This window comes from Rattus norvegicus, chromosome 3 (assembly GCF_021556685.1).
Source record: "Rattus norvegicus strain SHRSP/BbbUtx chromosome 3, alternate assembly SHRSP_T2T, whole genome shotgun sequence".
Lineage (NCBI taxonomy): Eukaryota > Metazoa > Chordata > Mammalia > Rodentia > Muridae > Rattus > Rattus norvegicus.
Genome location: NC_141536.1, coordinates 149,310,838 through 149,320,630, shown reverse-complemented (window position 1 = coordinate 149,320,630; position 9,793 = coordinate 149,310,838). Strand labels below are relative to the sequence as shown.

Here is a 9,793-nt window from a genome sequence, read left to right as displayed (position 1 = left end):
AGCCCGGCTCCGAGCAGCCCCGCCCCTTCCCCCCCGATGTCCCGCCTTCCCCATCTGTCAGCGCCGCGCTCGCCGTGGGCTCCACGCCCGGGAGTCCAGGTCAGGGTGGTCGCGCGGGGCAGAGTTGCAGAAGGAGCCGAAGCGGGCTGGAGGTGGGGGCCTGGCCGTGGGTGCCTGTGTCCACACTCCCGCGGGCGGCCGCGAGCGGCTGGCACCGGTGCCTCTGGTGAAATGAACGTCAGGACTCGAACCACTCAGGGGTACAGTGGAATCCTCCATGCCCACGCGGAAACACCAGGATTCTAGGATGCCCAAATGGGCGTGTGAGCAGAGTTTGGGACTTGTGAAGCCTCACCAGTTTGGGGTTTTCATTCAGAGAAACCTGTTGGAAGTGATTGAGGAGTAGGTGAGGTGTGGGGCTTAGGGTGGGAAGTGTCTGGGAGCTTGAGGCATTTTGAGTTTGTGTGGCTTGATTTTTGTGAACAGTGATTGCCGTGGTAGTGTGCCCTGAGAGAAACTGTTATGTGACACCGGGGGGAGGGGGGGCTTAGAGAAGGGAAGGCATGCTCTTTTTTGCCTTTATCGATGTCATGCCAACACATATTTATCTAGATAACCTAAAATGTTTATTCATGAGTCATCCACACATTTTTTTAATTAAAAAAGAATACGGCACTTTCCATATATATACATGTTCTCATATGTTGCTATCTTGATTTATTTTTTGTTTGTGGTAATGTAGTATCGCAATATTTCAAAACTAACAGAAATGTGTTCTAAAATAATTGGTAGCTTGCCGGGTAATTCTCAACCGAGGAGAAAAGAGCCAAGAGCACATTTCATTAGCTGGAACAACTGATTCGGGCTTAATTTGCTTCTAAGAGACATACAGTGGAAAAATCCAGAAACAGCAAAGAAGAATCAAAGAGACTTAGGAAATGAGCAAAAGGGCCTTTGTGTGTGTGTGTGTGTGTGTGTGTGTGTGTGTGCGTGTGTGTGTGTGTGTGTGTGCGTGTGTGTGTGTGTGTGCGTGTGTGTGTGCGTGTGTGTGTGTGTGTGTGTGTGTGCGTGTGCGCGCGTGCGCGCGTGTGCACGCCTTGGAGCGATGGTATCAAAGCAGCTTTAAGGGACAGGGCTGCTCTGTAATGACAAACATATTAACCAAGTTGGTTTTGTGACCTTGATATATTGGGCCATGCTTGATTTGTGCAGTGGTTCATGACAGGCAAACATTGCCTGGGAAGTGTGGTAATTTTTTTGGAAAAGAAAAAGTTCCCTATGTTGTTTTTTCCCTCAGTTGAAGTAAGATTTCAGACTAGCTTCGTCCATAATTGGAATGTGTGGGGTGTCGGGTGTGTGCGTGTGTGCACACGTGTGTGTGCGTGTGTCAGAGAGAGAGAGAGAGCGCGCGCACTTGCGTGGAACCATCTCTGTTTTTCTGTCTCTGATTTATTTTTAAGGCAGAAATTTGAGAAACAAAAGCATAAGGGAAAAAAAAACCCTTAGAACTCACAAACACTAGTAAACTTGTGTGGCATTTTATCTTTTTCAGTCTTTTGTTCTCAAGGATATGTGTTTTCTCTTTTCTCTCCCTCAAAGTGCTGCCAGCCTATATGAGTTTCATTGTATACTGTTCTTCCCATTTATAGATTGTGAGAGAGATCTATAGATTTATAGATGTCTTGCTTTCATGAGCAATTATTTTCCCTTTAAGAACTTAAGAAAAGAAAAGAAAAAAGAAATCCAGGTCTCAGAAGTTCTGTGCTTGCAGTCCTCCAGTAACTTCTCCTCCAGTCCTTTCCATGGCCTACTGAGCTACCTGTCTCCAACCTGGCCAAATCAGTCTCTGCTGTCTTAAGAACTCCAGTCATACTCCGGCCTCGGTGCCTCTTCATTTATGCTTCCTCTGTGGACACAGCTGGCCTAGATATTATAAAGTTAAGATGGGTTTCCTTAACTTTAGGTCTTGAGGTTTTCCCAACAACTCTACAAGATCACATTACCCTATATTTTTCACTCTCTGTTATACCTAATAACCACTTCCTAGTATTTTTCGTTGGTTTACTGTTTGTCTCCGTGCTGTCTCACCAGCTTGAGGCCTTGTTTCACTGAACACCTCAGGGTTTGGAACTGCTCCTGCTCTACTACAGGTATTTACTCGGTGTGTAAACAGGTGGACGTTAACTGTCCGTCCGTTCATGTGGCATTGCTGTTAGACTTCTAAGTAGCTATATCATGAGGTGGAGCAACAAATTTTTTAAACTTTGCGATTTTCCTGTTGTTAACCTATCTTAGACAAATTTTACAAGGTGAGCCTTAGTATCTTAAAAAGAATGACAGTCTTAGGGGCTAGAGAGACAGCTCAGCAGGTAAGAGCACTTGTTGCTCTTGCAGAAGATGAAGGTTTGAGTCCCAGCACCCATATGGCAACTCAGAACTATGTGTCACTCTAGCCTCAGGGGTGACACAGTTTTCTGACCTCTATTGGTACCAGGCACACATCTAATGCTCATACATACGTGCAGACAAAACACTCATACAAAATAATAGTATCAATGAGTCTAAAAAACAAAAACAAACAAGCAGAAAAGAAAACCTTGATTTAATTTGATCAGTTTCAGGAAGGAACGTTTTTGGCAATGTTGCTGGCTTTCCTTATGTGTTACCTTTTTTTATTTGTCACACGGGAAATTTTGGCGCAGTCTAAAGTGTCCCAGTTTGGTAGTTTTTAGTGATAGGATAAGCCTTAAGAGCAGAGTGAGCTCTGGTCAGACCAGCAGGGTGATGACTGCCTTGGTGTGCTCTCATTTGGGGGAGGCTGTTATATTTACCTGCTTTCTTGGCAGTTCTGTCCTCTGCAGTTCTCTGCTTATCTTTTGGATGGCTTTCGAGGTGCACTTAGTTGCTTGCTTTTTTTTAAATAGGGTATTTTAAATTTACATTTCAAATGTTATCCCCTTTCCCCAACCCAACCACCACCCCTTCCCGCCTCCCGATCCTGACATTCCCCTACACTGGGGGTTGAGGGTGGGTCTAGCCTTGGCAGGACCAAGGGCTTCTCCTCCCATTGGTGCCCAACAAGGGCATCCTCTTCCTCCCATTGGTGCCCAACAAGGCCATCCTCTGCTACATATGCAGCTAGAGCCATGGCTCTGTCCGTGTGTACTCTTGGATGGTGGTTTAGTCCCTGGGAGCTCTGGTTTGTTGGTATTGTTGTTCTTATGGGGTTGTAAACCACTGCTTGATTTTTTTTTCTTTTTTCTTTTTTTCGGAGCTGGGGACGAACCCAGGGCCTTGCTCTTGCTAGGCAAGTGCTCTACCACTGAGCTAAATCCCCAACCCCTTGATTTTTTTTTAATATTTTATAATTAGTTCTTGACCTTTGAGCAGTTTTCATCTTTTGTGTGACCTTTGAACTGTTTGAAAGTTCACCTTTCAGGATCTGTAGTAAAATGTATCATTATGCTTTCATTGATAAGGATGGGGAAAGATGTATTTTTGAGTGTAAAATTCTTATAGGTCTGAACATCAGATAGGCTTCTTTTATTTTTAGTGAGTTTTGGGGGAAAGATTTCTGTTTTCTCTGACCCTTTTCTAGAACGATACAGCCTAGAGACCTTAGAAAAACCCTTGATGCTTATGTCTCATATATGTAAGAACTTGGTAATGTAGTGGTTATGTCCTAATGGAAGTTTAGGTCTGCTGAGGGACCATAGGGAATATAGTAAGTTTGTCCTTCAATGGACATTTGTTGCAAATGTATGTGACTGCAAGTCTGTGTGCTTTTGTGGAGGTTGCTTAATCCTGTTCAGTTTTAGACTTCCCTCTCTTCTCCGAGACAAGAGTCTTGATATATAGCTGAGGCTGTCCTTGAGCTCCCTGTATAGCCCAGGAAATCCTTGAGCTTGGAATTCTCTTGCTTCAGCTTCCTAATGCATGTAAGCACCATACTTCAATGTTATCATTTCTTTTCTCACTCAGCTTTTTCTCTTCTCTTCTCACTCAGCATTTTCTCTCATTGTATTCCTACCCCAGTTAGACTCACCCACGTCTTTAGTGTGCCCTATGTGGAGACAACTCCCTCTTTAAGCCTGCCTCTCCCTCCCTCTCTCGTTCTATCTCTCTCACTCTCGCCCCCCCCCCCCCCCGGGCTTGAGGCTTGCATTTTCATCTATCAAATTTTCCTGTTGACTTTGCTGGCTGCCTCATCTCAAACTTCACATGTCTACAAATTGCCTGCTCCACTCCCATTCCATGCTGCCGATGTATTTGTTAACTAATCATCGACAACTGAGCTAAACCCCAAAGCCCCAATTTGGTCTTTCAGACTCCCTCTCAAACTTCCACATCTGTTGTCTTCATTCTTGATGCATCCCTCATGCCACCCCAGAATATTTCAAATCCTGCTGCTTCCTAATGTTGCATTTTCTCAGCCGGATGACTGTTGATGCCCCTTAGCTGGTCTTCTGGCCTCACTCCTGCCTGCTGATTCTACAGAAGCCAGGGTAAATGGTTAAAAGACAAGGGAAGACCACCTCTTTGTTGAGTGGCTGCCCACTGTACTGAAGAGTCCCATTCGTGAATACTTTGAGTGCACTCTTTTCATGGTACTCTTGGAAAGCTCCTTCTCTTCAGAACGGCTGTTACTGATGGTCCCCTCTATAGTAGCTTCCGTCTCACTCACATACTCATTTCCTGTTAGGACTTTACTAAAGTCCCAAGAATTTCATTTATATGTTTCTTTCCTCCTTTATTGTTTCTACTACAGCCTCAGAATTGCACACACAAGAAAATCAGTGTCAGTTATAAGGAAGGAAGGCTTGTAAGCTCACCAACAAATATGGCTTGGTTGAGAATGAAAGACGTACAGTTAATAATTTTGTATTCTTTCACTGATCCTGGTTTCAAATTGGGCCTTTTAATTATTCTGTGTATTCATGATAACTTTATGTTTGCATTTAAGCTTGTTTTAGGATTGTGAGGCAAGAGAGCTTTCTTTCTTCTTTTAAAACCTATCTCTGTCTTTAAGATTCTTAGAGGAGAGGCTATTTTATTTTTCTTTTCTACAAAGTTACCTACTGGGGCTGGAAAGATCGCTCAGTGGTTAGGTGCATTGGCTACTCTTCCAGAGGCCCTGGGTTCTATTCCCAGCATACACGTAGTAGCTCACAGCCATCTGTTGTTACTGCAGCCTCAGGAGGTCTAGTGCCTTCTTCTGACCTCCACATGCATTAGGCACACAGATGGTATGCAAACATACATGCAGGCAAAACTACTCATATGCATAAAGTAAGGTAAATCTAAATAAACATATTAGTAAGTCACTCGCCAGCATGCTGCTTGCTTCAGGAGTGCTTACCTCCAGGGAGCTTCAAATAATCACATGAACGGTGGGCCCCATTACCTGGCCTGCTCAGGTATCATGAAGTTGGCAGGCTCATAATGGGCTCTCTGAGCACAGTTTTGTATTTTCTAGTGGGATGGCTTATGAGGGAGTGAGAGTGTAATGGCTTCCACCCCCTTTTTATTAGTTGCTTTTCTTGTTGCTGCAACCAAATACTTGACTAAAAGCAAGCTGAGCTTTAAAAAGGGATACAGTCCTTCATGGAGAGAAGGCATGATGACAGGAGGCCCCTGGTCACATTGGATCCACACTCAGGATGCAGAGAAAGATGCATTTGGGCATAAAACTGGTTTTCTCTTTTTAATTAAATCGAGACTATAGTTCATGTGATGGTGCTGCCTGTATTTAGCAACAGTCTTTCTCTGAGGTTAATCATTTCTGGAAAGACCCTCACAGACACACTCAAATGTGTGCCTCACTAATAACTTGTTTGTTAATCCAACCAAGTTGACAATTGAAATTAACCAATAGAGAATGAAGTTGATTGCTTAGAATAAGTGGGAAGAGTCCAAAGGAAAAAGGAGACATTTTGGCAGCCAATTAAGGTTAGAAGGATGGAGAATGAGTTTGAAACAATGTCTATACTTGTTAGGCAGCGTCAATAGGAGATGATAGATGAATTGGTATACCAGTAGCATTTAACCACCTAATTTGGGGAGCAATGAAGGCATATGGTTGGACTGAGCCGGAGTTGGGATTCATTAAGGGGGAATGGCAGGACAGTGAAGCAGGTGCACTGAGGGTATTGGTCAGAAAGTGATTAGCATGACAGATGGGCTGTCAAGGCTGCATGGCAAGGAGAAAAGGCCTAGAGGTGTTGATGAAGTCAAGGGATGAGTGTTTGGAGTGATGGAGTAATACCAGGATGAGGTTAGAGGGACATGTGCATGGAAGATTTAAGAGTTGGAGCAGTTAATTAGCAGACTCCTGTGTTTTGCCACAGACACTATTCATCGAAGGGAACTCCGTGAAGATGGGTGAAGTCAAGGAGATTAAAAAACTGAGCAGCAGAAGAGTTGTTTTGGTTGTCCCTAAGGTTAGAGAAGCCGTTATAAGCATGCCAAGATTTATGGAGCTGAGAGAAGGAAGAGCTAGGTCTGTAGAGGAATTTTAATCCAGCAATATGGTTGTTCAGCAAGGGATCACATCCAAAGACATGAACTTGCTGGAATGCAGACAAGCCCTTAGGGCACACCTTTAATCCCAAGCCATGATGTCTAACTGAGGGGCAGACAAAGTTGATGAATCAGAGAAAGATTTGACAGAATAAGTCAGAGATAGGATGTGACCAACTCTCATGAGAACAGACAGGAAAGACTATTTTATTTATTAAGATGTTGCTAGCTTTAGCAAGGGTCCGGTCATTTTAGTGCTTATGTGTGTTAGCCTTTAATTATTTAAACTGACTCACTCATTGAGAATGCCCAATTCCTTATTTTTGGTAATTCATTTTTGTAATTAGCATAATAAAATTTAAGAAGTATATGGTGCAGATTGCTTTTATGGAAGCATAGCTGAAAATGAACTCATCAGGATCATAGTGAACATTTAAAATAATTAGAAAGACAATCACATGTTGCTTAATAACAGGAATATGTTCTGAAAGATGCTTCATTGGGTGTAAGCATAAAATATGCTTACATGACCAGGATTGTATGGTTGTGGTTTGATAAGAAAGGTCTTGTAGAATCATATATTTGAATGCTTAGTCATTAGGGAGTGGAACTCTTTGAAAGAATTAGAAAGATTAAGAGATGTGTCCTTGTTGACTGGGCTTTGATGTCAAAAGCCCATATCAGGTCTAGTGTGTGTGTGTGTGTGTGTGTGTGTGTGTGTGTGTGTGTGTGTGTCTGTCTGTCTGTCTGTCTGTCTGTCTGTCTGTCTCTCTCTCTCTCTCTCTCTCTCTCTCGATAAGGATGTAGCCTTTAGCTACTTCTTCAGCACCACACCTGCCTGCTGCCTCCATGCTCCCTGCTCCCATGTGCCCTGTTTTAATAATAATGGACTAAGCCCCTGAAACTGAAAACATCTTCACAATTAAATGCTTCCCTTTATAAGAGTTGCCTTGGTCATGGTGTCTTTTCACAATAGAACAGTAACTAAGACAATGGTATGCCTATTGTTCCTTAGCTATAAAAATGTAGGGTAGCATGCTGTATATTTTAAATTGAAAGTATAGTAAAAGCCCCATGTGGTTAGATATTTACAGCTCCATCATAATCATATAGGGACACCATAATATATACAGTCCATTGTTGACTGAAACATCCTGATGTGGCACATAACTGAGGTATGGTAAATGGAAAACCAAAATAACGGGATGTATATGGCTTGGTATGTGGAGAACGTGGAGCTCTGTGATGCTAGTGAGGCCTTCACAAGAAAGGATTAACCCCAGGTTAGCAAGACTTTTGGACAGCCATCATCTCATTTCTGAATCTCTTTTTCAGGGATGTTGGTGGTGGAGCGCTGTGGGGGGCTGTGTCAGCTGCTCAGTCTCCTTTACTTTGGGATGGCTAAGTACAAAGGGACTAGCAGAAAAGCTGTGAAACAGCTCGAGGGAGTTCTTCCCCTGGCTCCTAGTATGGTCTGTCTCAGGAAAAAAAAAGTCACCTTGTTAGAGCGAATTCTCTCTCACGGATTCAGTGTGCTCCGGTGGGTGAGTCGTCACTCCTTTGGCAGGTTAGGAAAAGCCAGATAGCTCTTGGTGCTAGCTTTCTGGAAAGTAAAGGGCTGCAAGTTTTGCCCTTGTAAAAGCTATTTTGTTTCTGCAGTGGGTGGTCCTTGGGCACTCAGTGGTCAAGAGCAGAAAGTACAGTGAGGTCTTTGAAGGAAGGAGAATGTATCAGCTTACTGCTGTGGGACTTGGAAGTGGGGGTTGAGTATTGCTTCCCATTGTCTGTTGGGTGCAAGTTACACTCCACAGATTGATACTTAAGGACTTCCACAGTCTTAATCTTTTCGCTTCATTCTAGCTCTTCTGTGTGTCAGCCAAGAGTACCTCTGATAGAACGCTAGAATGTGATCTGAGAGACTAGATGCTGTCGTGAAATGCCTGTGACTGTGATTCAGTCTCAGCTCCTCCATTTACTAGTGACTTGCTCTTTACCTAAGTCATTTTCATTTCCAATTCATTTATAGCCCTTTGTGCTAATAGTAAGAAAGGATGATGACTGTTAAATTAGAGACTTTATTTTAAAGTTTCTTGGTGAAGATTAGAAAAGTATAGAGGCTGTGGCATAGACTATTCCTGATTCTTACTCCAGGCTCCTAAAATGTAAATGTTCCTTGTACTACTGCATCCTCGGCCTTCACTCGGACACTTAAACTCAGCTTATATGAGTAGAGAAGCACTAGCTTATATAGCAGACAGTGCTACTGAGACCTCAGTGACCAAAAAGAATAGACATTTTTGTGCTCATTTATAATCCAGATAGTGTGGAAGAGGAGACCCAGTCCCGTGAGGATCTGATGGTTTTAAATCACAGTGTCCTAAGTTGTCCCCCTGGTGTCAGTGGTCATGAGGGAAGACACTGAGAATGAATGAATGAATGAATGAATGAATGAATGAATGAATTCTAGGAGGCTTTTATGCGCCAGATTTAGAATGGGAGCTGGGAGTGAATTCAAAGAAGAAAAGACTGAGAAGAGGCATGCACTGGATAGGAAGTGAGTTTGGTTGTTTGAATGTTTGTTTATACAGAGTTGTGAAAGGACTCCAGGAAGAGTCAGGCAGGACCTGTACGGTGCCAAGACAGAATGAAGAGGCCCTTCTGTCTGGGTAGCTAGGGATTGGGAAGGGCTGGAGAGCCTTAGACTGGCTCATGGTGAAGGCAGGTGGTTAAAAAGGTCAGGAGAGACAGGAGAAGTAGGGTGCTCAGTGACCCTCTGAAGTAACTTTCCTAACAGCTCTGGAGACAGACGTTGCTGCTCTTTACAGCCCATACAACAGGCATCAGAGGGAAAGGAGTTAAGTCTGTAGTGCTGAGGACTAGGAAAACCTCACCTGGTTGATTGGACAGCTGAGGCCACAGATGAAGTGGCTGAGAAGAACCCCTGGGCATGGGGTAGAAGAAGATCGTTGTAGATGACCTCCCCGTAGGCTGCTTCAGTTGGGGAGGGAGAGTAAGAAAATAGGAGCATTTCTAGGAGGAAGCAGAAGTGTGGACAAGTGAGGTCCAGGATGGAAAAGATCCAGGTTGGTGAAGCAGGTAGGAGGGAGAGGTGATGAGGGGTAAGCAACGCCTAGGTCAGCCAAGGATTTAGAGACTTACTCCAAGGGCTGCCGGAAGCCATTATACACTTTGAGTGATGGTTAAGATTACCTCAGTTTATATTTTGAGAAGACCATGGGATTCAGTCTTTGTATGAAGAATAGGTGGACAGGGA

General features: G+C 43.7%; 1 protein-coding gene across 5 annotated transcripts in view; it reads left to right on the top strand.

The window, feature by feature from the left end:
* The window catches only part of Zhx3 (zinc fingers and homeoboxes 3), a 109,016-nt gene that overhangs the window by 356 nt on the left and 98,867 nt on the right, over positions 1–9,793 (top strand). Inside the window, exon 1 of one of the 5 annotated variants that reach the window (XM_087652351.1) lies at positions 36–406. The exons of the other annotated variants lie outside the window; for them this stretch is intronic. The gene's annotated coding sequence lies outside the window, so the exon portion shown is untranslated. Of the gene's footprint in view, positions 1–35; positions 407–9,793 lie in introns of those variants that run through there. 5 annotated transcript variants of the gene reach the window in all.